Source organism: Erythrolamprus reginae, chromosome 1, assembly GCF_031021105.1.
Source record: "Erythrolamprus reginae isolate rEryReg1 chromosome 1, rEryReg1.hap1, whole genome shotgun sequence".
In the NCBI taxonomy this organism is placed as follows: Eukaryota; Metazoa; Chordata; class Lepidosauria; order Squamata; family Dipsadidae; genus Erythrolamprus; species Erythrolamprus reginae.
The window spans coordinates 192,275,884-192,287,687 of record NC_091950.1 but is presented as its reverse complement, the minus strand read 5'-3'; positions in this window follow the sequence as shown (position 1 = coordinate 192,287,687).

Here is an 11,804-nt window from a genome sequence, read left to right as displayed (position 1 = left end):
GACACAAGAGTCCTTGTTGCTATTCTTTACATTGATGAAAAAAGACAGACTGGGGCTCAGTGTTCCCTCTAATTTTTTGGGGGGGGGTGGGCAGAAAAGTATAGTGTCTGAGCGGCAGTCCCTTTGGGACTGGGCAGCACAGAAATATTAAATAAATAAATAAACAAACAAATAAAAAACCCACCCTGTTTTGCCTCAGAGAATTTCAAAATAAAATACAGTACTGTACTGTGTGTCTATAACAGTGAGCTCATAATAGGGCAACTCTATCAATATCAAAATGCCACTTAAATAGTTGAGCTAGTTTCAAACTAGATTTTGATTTTCTTTCTCTCTTCCTTACTCCCATTCTTTTTCTTTTTCTTTTCCTTCCTCTCTTTTTTCTATCTGTTTCTCTCTCTTCCTCTCTCTCTCCTTCCCTCTCACTCTTTCCCTCTCGGCTTCTGGGCAGGTTTGAAAAACTCTGAGTTGATGATGATTTTTAAGTGAGCGATTGCTCACTGCTCAGCTTAGAAGGAACTATGCTGGGGCTAATAACTCTTCTTTGTTGCTGTCAATTTAACCATCTATTTCTATCTCTCTATATTTACATGTACATACAGTATTCATATTTGCATACCTACATACCTTCGACTGGTTTCTTTTAGGAAGTGGTTTGCTATGACTTCTTCTCAGAGCAAAGGGAGAGGGACTGGCCCAAGGTCATCCAGCTAGCTTCATGCCTAGTATGGGTCTCGGACTCACACTCTCCACATTTCCAGCCCCATGCCCTTAGCCTTTAACCACTGCGCCAAAATTCCTTAAATAAACAACCAACCCATGTTTACACAGATCATCATCAGACTTCAATTCTCTCCCTCTGTAGCTTTATCTGGAATGTTTTGGATGATCTATCCATGGTAACTTTGGATTCCTCATCAATATTAGTTGAGATTTCTGTTTGGGGTCCTTTGTAGCCCTGATATTGCACTTTGTGTTTCTCCATGGACCTGCACAGGACTCTATGAAGCTACAGTACTTTCTTAGCAGTTATCTTTTCTTTTCTCACCTCTTCCTGACCCAATGGGGGAAGAAGCTGCAAGTGGCATCCTGTATAATAATAAAATGCCCTTAGTCAGTCATACGAGCAGAGATGAACTGCGGGCTGGCATAGCCCAAGCGGTGCTAATTAAAACACTGACATGGGCATCAGATTTCAAAGGTGGTAAACATTAAAGCTGTGATCATGGTGGAATGTTTGAGTTTGCTCATAAAGCTGCTTACACCGGGGAAAAATTCAAAGCTATGGGTACCGCCAACTTGGGTAGAGGAAGTCTGATGTTCTGGGGGGGGAGAAATAAACCTCAGCAGGGAACAAATCATTAACCAAAGGGATCATTCTTATGATTCAGAAGATTATCTCCCTGCGAAAGAGGCTGTTTCCATAACTAACAATCTTAATGCCATTTTCTCCACTAACTTGTGAATCTCCTGGGCAGGATGTGATAAGAAAGAATAGCAATAGCAAATAACACTTAGACATATATACAGTGTTCCCAGCCCTTTCTAAGAGGTTTACAGAGTCAGCATATTGCCCCCAACAATCTAGGTCCTCATTTTACCAATCTTGCAAGGAGGGAAGGCTGTGTCAACTTTGAGCTGGTCAGAATCGAACTCCTGGCAGTGAGCAGTGAGTTAACTTGCAATACTGCTTTCTAAGCACTACACCAGGGTGGCGTAAGTGTAAACCATATTTGCTTACAAAGAACCAGAAAGGCATGGCCAGAGCAGCAGCAGGGCATTAATGGACATGACTGAGAATCATATGGCGAGAGGAAAAAACCCTTTTATGATAGAAAATTATGGCATCCCAATAAATCCTTAAGTTAATTATAATAATATTGATAAGAAAGGAAAAAGTCTGGATAGTGGATGTTACAGTACCCGGAGATAGCAGAAGAGATGACAAAGAACTTGAGAAAATAATAAAATACAAAGACCTGTTCCCAAGGACCTAGGACAGGGAGATGTTGTTTAATAATATTAAAGGTACCATCACAGGACATAAGCTGTTTATTATCAACATCATATTCACCACCTTAATCCTGGCTCTGCCTTGACACTCTTTCTTTGATTCTTTCAATCTAGGAGGGCAAGATTGACACTAATAGGAATGATGAATCAATTACATCGCGTGATATATGATTGAGAACTAACACTTAAAGCGTGCGCCACAGAGAGATTGGCCATGTCCCCACTAGCATCTTTTAAGCACATCCATCCATCACTGTGCCACAGTAGCAACAGCAAGGCCAGGCTTTCTATCACTTTAAGAAAGCTGAGAAGATGCTGTAAGTCACCAGTGGCAAAAGAGACATTATCTTTCTCAAAGTAAATCAAAAAGTAAGGCACAGATTATCTTCCATGGCATTGATCTTTGGAGGGCTGGTTCACAGAACTAGTTAGCCAGTAATGGAATCGTAATTCCTCATTTTTGACTCTCATAGCGCCTCTCGCCACATTAAGTGGATCAAGATCAGTTTTGGGGTCTGCCCACCCCACTTCCTACACTTCTTCTAGGTATCCATGGCCTGTAGCAACAGGAAAAGTCTTCATTCTTCATTCTCTCAGCAAGTCTTCATTCTTTTAAACATTAGATTTGTTGTATGCTGTTTACTACTGTTGTTAGCCGCCCCGAGTCTATGGAGAGGGGCAGCATACAAATCTAATTAATAATAATAATAATTATTAATAATAATAATAATAATAATAATAATAATAATAATAATAATAATAATAAATAATAATAATAATAATAATAATAATAATAATAATAATAATAATAATAATTTTACTGTGGAGGTTACACTTGTAGTTGCAGCACCGAATCATAGCAACACAGAATTGGAAGGTACCGCAAGAGAGTATCTAATCCAAGCCCACTGCTCAGTACAATATATTCAGACTTCTAGCAAAGGTGAATTTGCCACATCATATGGCAGCTGGTTCTATATTTTCCAGCTTGCAGAGTTGGGAAGTTCTTCCTGCTATCCAACCTGAACATTGCAGAAGTATGAAGGAGGACAAAGGCTCAACTGGAGTATGAAATTAGGAATAAAGTATTTATTTATTTTATTTATTTATTTATTTTGTCCAATACACAATGAGGGTTTTAGTGGGTATATATCTATATACACATAGTAAAATACATGATGAAGGTTATAGAGGAGATACTCATAGTAAAATATATCTAAGAAAGAATAGAAAAGAATATATAGTAATAGAACATATCAATGAAAGAATAGAAGAAAAGACATAGGAATAGAAGAAAGGTATAGGAGATATAGGAGAGCAATAGGACAGGGGACGGAAGGCACTCTAGTGCACTTGTACTCACCCCTTACTGACCTATTAGGAATCTGGATATTTTTATGAAAGTGGAATTAGAATAACCCCAGTAGAGTCCTTAAAGCTCCATCCACACAGTGACCTTGCTCCAGTTGCAAGATTATCATTTGCTGAGGCTTACACTAGAGCCTCCATTTCAGGGCCAGCCTGCTGCTGACACAGGCAAAGTTGGATCTAGTAATTAAGTAGTGTTTTCAGCTGGAAAACAGAGGACATCTACCTAGACAAACACTCTGTTATGTTACATGGAGGAATCATCTTTGAAGGTCAATGATCTGCTGGGATCCAACTAACCCACTGCAGGATTGCGCTTTCCATTGCAGAGCTCCATATGTCCATAACTATTCCTATGTTGTCTCCAAAGGGAACCAAATATCACGACACTTTTTTCCCACCTTCAAGGGAAATATGGACCTCCTGGAAGACTATTTACGAGGTTTGTATTCACATTAGTATACTCTAGTGCAGGGGTAAGCAAAGTTGGCTCTTTTATGACATGTGGATTTCAACTCCCAGAATTCCCAAGCTAGTTTGAAGTTTGTAAGTCACAGAAGAGCCAACTTTGCCTACCTCTGCTCTAGTAGGTGAAACTTTCCCATCTCAGTACAGTAAATTGGGACTTTTGGATAGTTTTGTGGAGCTGTAGAGCTTTGCAATGGTGTTGACACATCTCTCATATTTTCAACTTTCTTTCTGCAGCAATTTTGTTTAGTTCTCTCTAGCTAAGAGAGCCTCGGACTCCGTGACTTAGTAAGAAAACATAGAATAGAATAGAATAGAATAGAATAGAATAGAAAAAAAGAAAAGAAAAGAGTAGAGTAGAATAGAATAGAGTAGAGTAGAATTTTACTTGTCAAGTGTGATTGGACACACAAGGAATTCTCCGGAGAGTGGCAGCTTACAAGTCTATTATTATTATTATTATTATTATTATTATTATTTCATCTTGGTACACAATCTGATGATTTGATCTTCCCAGGTATGTCTTTCATTAAGGTTACTACTCCAAACCAGCAACTACATAATACTTATTATGCCAGCCTCAGCCCCCCTTTACCTTCCCCGCCCCATTTTTCAGATTGTTACCTGCCCTCCTCTCCCTTTGAAATCCCCCTTGATTTGACTAGCAAACTATCATTCACTTTTATCTCAAGAAACTAAATCAAAGCCATCAAGTTTGGCAAAGACAGCTGGGAAGGATTCATGCATGGCTCAGGGACATGAGAATGAAGTGGAGAACAGACAAAGAGAGGATTCTCTGCCTCTTTTCTCTATTTCCCAACAGCAGAAGTACAAAAGCTGGACAAGCAAACCCCCCAACCATAGGATGGAGGCAGCATGTGAAACCACATTCCCTCCGGTCCATGGAAAAGCCCTTCTCCACTGAACCGGTTTCTGGTGCCCAAATGGTTAGAGTTGCTGGGCTAAACCATTGATAGGCACTTCTCTTTTTTTGACTCCTTGATTTTTTTTATTCTTAAGACTTGATGGTGTTGTTCCTTCTTCAGCCAGTATCCACTGCTCTGAGGGTTTGTGGGAAAGCTGCTAGTGAGTCAGTGAACAGATTATCTCATCAATGGCAACTCAAGTTGATGATGAGATGTCTGGGAAACGGCATTTGAAAGTCACTCCACCTTAATGAACTCAGTATAAAGGAGGTTGGGGAATTCCTGTTGGTTTCCCCCATTCTTACATTAGATTTCGTTTTTTATTTTTTTATTAGTACATCACCCTGAGTTTTGCTGAACGGGCAGCCTACAGACGGGACAAAAATATAAACCATGTTATTTACCCAAGATCAGAGTAAAAAAGAACCCTTATTCAAATCTGTACAGTTCTTGATTCCTTGTTCTTGCCAGAGACATGGCAAGTGATTATAGGATCTGAAGGTTTCATAATCTCTATAGCTGTAGCCCAAGGATGATCACAAGGAGGCATAGGACCAGACTATCTCCGAGACCGCCTTCTGCCGCACAAATCCCAGCAACCGGTGAGGTCCCACAGAGTTGGTCTCCTTATGGTCCTGTCGACCAAACAATGTCACTTGGCGGGACCTAGGGGAAGAGTCTTCTGGGGGGGGGCTCTGGAATCAGCTCCCCCCAGAGAGTCGTACTTCCCCCACCCTCCTTGCCTTCCGAAAGAGCTTAAAAACTCATCTTTGCCACCAGGCAGGCCTGGGGTTTCTAGATCTTTCCCCTGACCAATGAATGTTTTTTAGTATGATTGTCGAATGAATGGTTAATGGAAGTTTTTTAAAGTAGAATTTTTAGGATTGTTTTTTAATGTATTATTAATTGGATTGTTTATTATTGTTTCTTGTATATGCTGTGAGCCGCCTACATGCAAATCCAATTAAATAAATAAATAAATAAATAAATAAATAAATAAATAAATAAAGATAGATTTTTTTAATTGATAGTGAGCATGCACCTGGGGAGACTCCATAGCTTCTGATGATGACCTATTTTATCTACTACCAGTATCTATTCAAGCTCTGTTCATCCCTGTTCTAGGATTTTCACATTAATTTTAGGAGTGTGTGTGGATATTTTGATAGCAAATAATTTATATTTTAAGTTATGTAAAGCTGGTGGCACAGTGGTTAAAGTGCAATATTGCAGGCAAACTGTCCGCAGCCTGGAGTTAGGTCCTGATGGGGCTCAAGGTTCAGCCTTCCATCCTTTCAAGGTCAGTAAAATGAGGATTCAGATTGTTGGGGGCAAAACGCAAATAATGCTTCTTCACTGCAACCCACCCACCCACTCCACACCCACCAACAGCGGGGGGGAGCAGTATATAAGCCTAAATGCTATGGTGATATCCTAATATACATTAAATAGATATCATCTCAACAAGGGTTATGTTTTAATTTTAATCTACAACGAATCTTGGTTTGATTTTCTAAATTTGCAAATGAATTGTGCTTGACTGACCAGATTTTGTTGCAAATGACAGGGTATACGTTTTAAAATGTTCTCTGGTTGTGCTCCTCCTGTTGTTAGCATAGAATTTTCACATTTCTAAACTCTTATGCTCTCTTGAAGTTTATATTTGTCTTCTTTGCTGTGGTTTCCTCTCTCGCAGGAGGCAACATTGGCTTCATGTGGAAGCTGACTAAGCAGTTCCTGTTTTTACTTTTTGTAAGAAAAAGATGAAGATGCTGACAGTAATAGACCATGTTTAATATAAGGTCACTCCAAGTTTCCTCCAGCAAAGTTCAGCTACCCAACCATTGGAAAGAGCACTCTGGTACAGTGTTTGTCGAATTTGGCCAGAATTTTGGGAATCTACACATCTCATGTTAAAAGTGTGAAAAACACTGATCTAGCATAACCAAAATCTTTTCCTGGCTACTGGAAGAACTTATTCATTCTGAACAAGTATCGTTGTATAAGAACCATTTTAATAATGCAATGTTTCCATTCAGTCTTGCTGTGTAAGGATCATTAATATGGTCTACTTAGCTTGTTGGATAATTGCAAATATGAATTTGTCAGCTTTTACTAATCTTTTCTAACACAACACTAAGTTCTGGGATCCATGTTTGTGTACATATCTCTATGTGTACTGTGCTTCATTAATCAAAGAAGGAAAAAATAGCTTTAGCATAATAATAGTAGAAATAAAAAAATAAAAACAGCAAACTTATCTTCCCAATGTTTTATCAATTTTAACTCATAAGGTCTGAACTGACAATGAACATAAAAATTACTCAAAAAAAGCTCTCTCTTTAAAAAAAGAGACAAATTAAAATGCCAATGGAGGTAATCTTCAACTTATGACTTGATCCTTAGTAACCATTTCAAGAAACAATGGTCTTCCGCAGAAGTATTTACAACCCAGTTCTGAAATTCTGATGGACACCCACACACCCACAGAGTCAGTGACTGCATTTTAAACACTCTAACAGATCGTGCAGAATGCGGCCACAAGAGCTATTTTGGGGCTTCCTAGATTCGCCCACGTTTCTACAACACTCCATGGCCTGCACTGGCTGCCGATCAGTTTCCAGTCACAATTCCCTCCGGTCACGAGTCTTCGGAGAGGGGCGGCATACAAATCTAAGTAATAAATAAATAAATAAATAAATTCAAAGTGTTCGTAATGACCTTTAAAGCCCTATATGGCATTGGACCAGAATACCTCCGGAACCGCCTTCTACCGCACGAATCCCAGCAGCCAATAAGGTCCCACAGAGTTGGCCTTCTCCGGGTCCCGTCGACCAAACAATGTCGTTTGGTGGGCCCCAGGGGAAGAGCCTTCTCTGTGGTGGCCCCGGCCCTCTGGAATCAACTCCCCCCGGAGATTAGAACGGCCCCCACCCTCCTTGTCTTTCACAAGTTACTCAAGACCCACCTATATCGCCAGGCATGGGGGAACTAAGACATCTCCCCCAGGCTTTTTATGTTTCATGTTTGGTGTGTATGTGCTGTATGGTTTTTAATTATTGGGGTTTTTATATATTTTTATTATTAGATTTGTCCCATTGTTATACTGTTTTTATTACTGTTGTGAGCCGCCCCGAGTCTTTGGAGAGGGGCGGCATACAAATCTAATAAAATATTATTATTATTAAAGTGGATCAGATTAATCTTCAAAGAAGCAGGGAATCCCAATGAAAGATCACAGGGCTATTTGGTATTGGGGAAGGGGGTGAACAAAATTTAACTTCAGGTCTTTTACATGGATGGGAAGAAAACAGAAACTTAGTGGAAAGTCACACACAATCCCTACCCGAATCTTGATGCCTTCATACCTTGCGAGTCTGGTATGCATAGGTTTTGCAAAACGTGTTTATTTAAGAGGAGCTGAGAAACCTACGTTTCCCCAAGATGCAATGAATGCTGGTGGTCTGAAGAGCAAAACATGGTTGCTACTAGTCAAAGACTATTTGAAAAGGGATCAAGCCCTTAGAGAAATGTATTGAGTTATGATGTACAGGTGAATTCTGCATGTGGCAACATTCAGTCCAAGTGTCCTGCTAATAACAGAGTATCTGAAATGTGGTTCTAGTCATTGATTCACCTTCTCCATTTGTTTCTCTAGAGCTCAATGATACAAAGATGACAAATGAAACTGAACAATTTAATAGGTGGAAGAGACCATTTCAAAATCTGGATATAAAACGAGACCCATGACCTGCAATGACCTGATTGATTAACCCCATGTGCCTAAAAAGTGATCTTAAAAAGAAAAGGTTCCACTGTCACCTGAGCTGATGGAAAGCCTTACCAGAAATACACTCCTCAAAAAATAAAGGGAACACTCAAATAACACATCCTAGATCTGAATGGATGAAATATTCTCGTTGAATACTTTGTTCTGTACAAAGTTGAATGTGCACAACAGCATGTGAAATTGATTGTCAATCAGTGTTGCTTCCTAAGTGGACAGTTTGATTTCACAGAAGTTTGATTTACTTGGAGTTATATTGACTTGTTTAAGTGTTCCCTTTATTTTTTTTGAGCAGTATATAATGAACCACCTTGGTAAGCACTGTCACAAAAATAGTCCTGTAACACTTTACTGAAAGAAGAAACATCAGTAATAAAATTCACTGAAACAGAATCTGAAAGACTCAGCAGGGAAGGGAGGGGCTTGGTCAATCATAAACCAGCTTGTCTTTCAGGGAGAGCCTTGGCAGGGGACAGATATATAAGGGTGAAACAAGTCCTGCTGTTTAATGATTATCCTGCTGTTTAATTATTCTAGTTCCTGCTACTGTCTCCTTGGTTCTGCCACCAGTAGCCCCAGAGCATCGATGCTCCCTCCATGGTAACTACCATAACTGAGGTCACTGGAAGTGGAAAATTATCATAAACTCTTGGGACACTGCTGGATGCTGGTGGGAACTCTTCCAAGTAGTATCCCCACAAATCCTTTTTGGGGTATGTGATTATAGCAGATTTAGGGATTCCACCCTTACTGAAATCAATCAATCTATCAATCAAACTATCAATCTATCAATCTATCAATCTATCAATCTATCAATCTATCAATTCTATCAATCTATCAATCTATCAGTCTATCAGTCTATCAATCTATCAATCTATCAATCTATCAATCTATCAATCTATCAGTCTATCAATCTATCCATCCATCCATCCATCCATCTATCTTATCTACCTACCTACCTATCTTATCTACCTACCTGCCTGCCTGCCTGCCTGCCTGCCTGCCTGCCTGCCTGCCTGCCTGCCTGCCTGCCTATCTATCTATCTATCTATCTATCTATCTATCTATCTATCTATCTATCTATCTATCATTCTGAAAGCCAAATGCCACTCACACATCATCACGAAATCTCCAGAACTGTAAAGCCTACAAACTTGAAACTTGGTATATACAGTATGTTCCTCTTGGCTTCTAAGTGCTTGCTAAGAAAGGATTAGTATTTCTTATATCGTTATTAACATGGTCCGATGCTAATGTGTTAAAAGTTCTATTTCCAATCCTCACCTGAAAAGAACTCTGTTCCAACTGCCAGTTGCCTTACATGAGCACACTCTGATAAAAGGAGAGAAGGGGATAAGAAAGGAGAGGCTTCTGTGGGGCAGGCCTGAGGGAGAGAAGGCGATAGGCGAGGATCAATGGGGCCAGTCTGAGAGAGAAAGGGAGATAAGAAAGGAGAGGTTTCTGTGGGGCAAGTCTGATGGAGAGAAGAGGAGAGGAGAGGCCGATTGTAAGAACTCATTAAGCTTAAACTGTCAATTTATCAAACCTGATCACATAGATTCAAAGTGAAGCACGAATCCCAGCAGCCGATAAGGTCCCACAGAGTTGGCCTTCTCTGGGTCCCGTCAACCAAACAATGTCATTTGGCGGGCCCCAGGGTAAGAGTCTTCTCTGTGGCGGCCCTGGCCCTCTGGAATCAACTCCCCCCGGAGATTAGAACAGCCCCCACCCTCCTTGTCTTTCACAAGTTACTTAAGACCCAACTATATCACCAGGCATGGGTGAACTAAGACATCTCCCCCAGGCTTATTATATTTCACGTTTGGTGTGTATGTGCTGTATGGTTTTTAATTGTTGGGGTTTTTATATATTTTATTGTTAGATTTGTCCCATTGTTATACTGTTTTTTATTGCTGTTGTGAGCCGCCCTGAGTCTTCGGAGAGGGGCGGCATACAAATCTAATAAATAATAATAATAATAATAATAATAATAATAATAATAATAATAATAGCAAAATATATATTTCTAAGAACCTAAGTCTTAGTCTCTTAAGGAAGGGGTAGGAAGATGGGCTAGAGCAACAGTCCTCAACCTTTCCAGCTTGATGGTGCATCCTGGCATGTGTGTGTGTGTGTGCTCAGCTCTATTTGTGTGACCTGCATTCGCATCCTTTTCTCATGCAAATGGAGCTTTGCATGCACCCAAAGGCTTTTTACACTCACACGTGAAGCTCCATTCACGCAAGTGGCCTACTCGTGCAAGTGGAGGGCTCTCTCACACGAAGAATCATCTGCAAGTACAAATGTTCTCCATTCATTTACACATAAGCCCATTTCTCCTGCTGCCCAGTTTCAAATAGACCACGGTCTGGGGTTTGGGGACCCCTGGGCTGGAGGGGGAAAATATAGCCACCCCAGGTTTAACTATTTATGGGTTTAATGGGTAGGGAAGCAGAATTGAACCTGCAACAAACAGTTAGGAATTGGGCCAGAAGAATCCGAACCTCATATATAAACTGAATAAACAAAATCTCACAGCCAACCCCCACTCAGTAAAAGACCTTGGAATACTAATATCAAATGATCTAAGTGCCAAAGCCCACTGCAACAATATCGCCAAAAAGGCTTCTAGAGTTGTTAACCTGATCCTAGGCAGCTTCTGCTCTGGCAATCTCACGCTACTCACCAGAGCCTACAAAACTTTTGCCAGACCCATCCTTGAATACAGTTCATCTGTCTGGAACCCATACCACATCTCGGACATCAACACCCTTGAAAATGTCCAAAGATACTTCACCAGAGGAGCCCTTCACTCCTCCACTCGAAACAGAATACCCTACGAAAGCAGACTATCAATCCTAGGTCTAGAAAGCTTAGAACTACGTCGCCTAAAACACGATCTAAGTATTGCCCACAAGATCATATGCTGCAACGTTCTACCTGTCAATGACTATTTCAGCTTCAATCGCAACAACACAAGAGCACGCAACAGATTCAAACTTAATATTAACCGCTCCAAACTTGACTGTAAAAAATATGACTTCAGCAACCGAGTTGTCAAAGCGGGAACTCATTACCTGAATCAGTAGTGCCAACCCCTAACCCCAAACATTTTTTCCCTTAGACTATCCAGGATTGACCTCTCCAGGTTCCTTAGAGGTCAGTAAGGGGCGTGCATAAGTGCACCAGTGTGCCTTCTGTCCCCTGTCCAATTGTCTCTCCTTATCTCATTTATCTTTTCT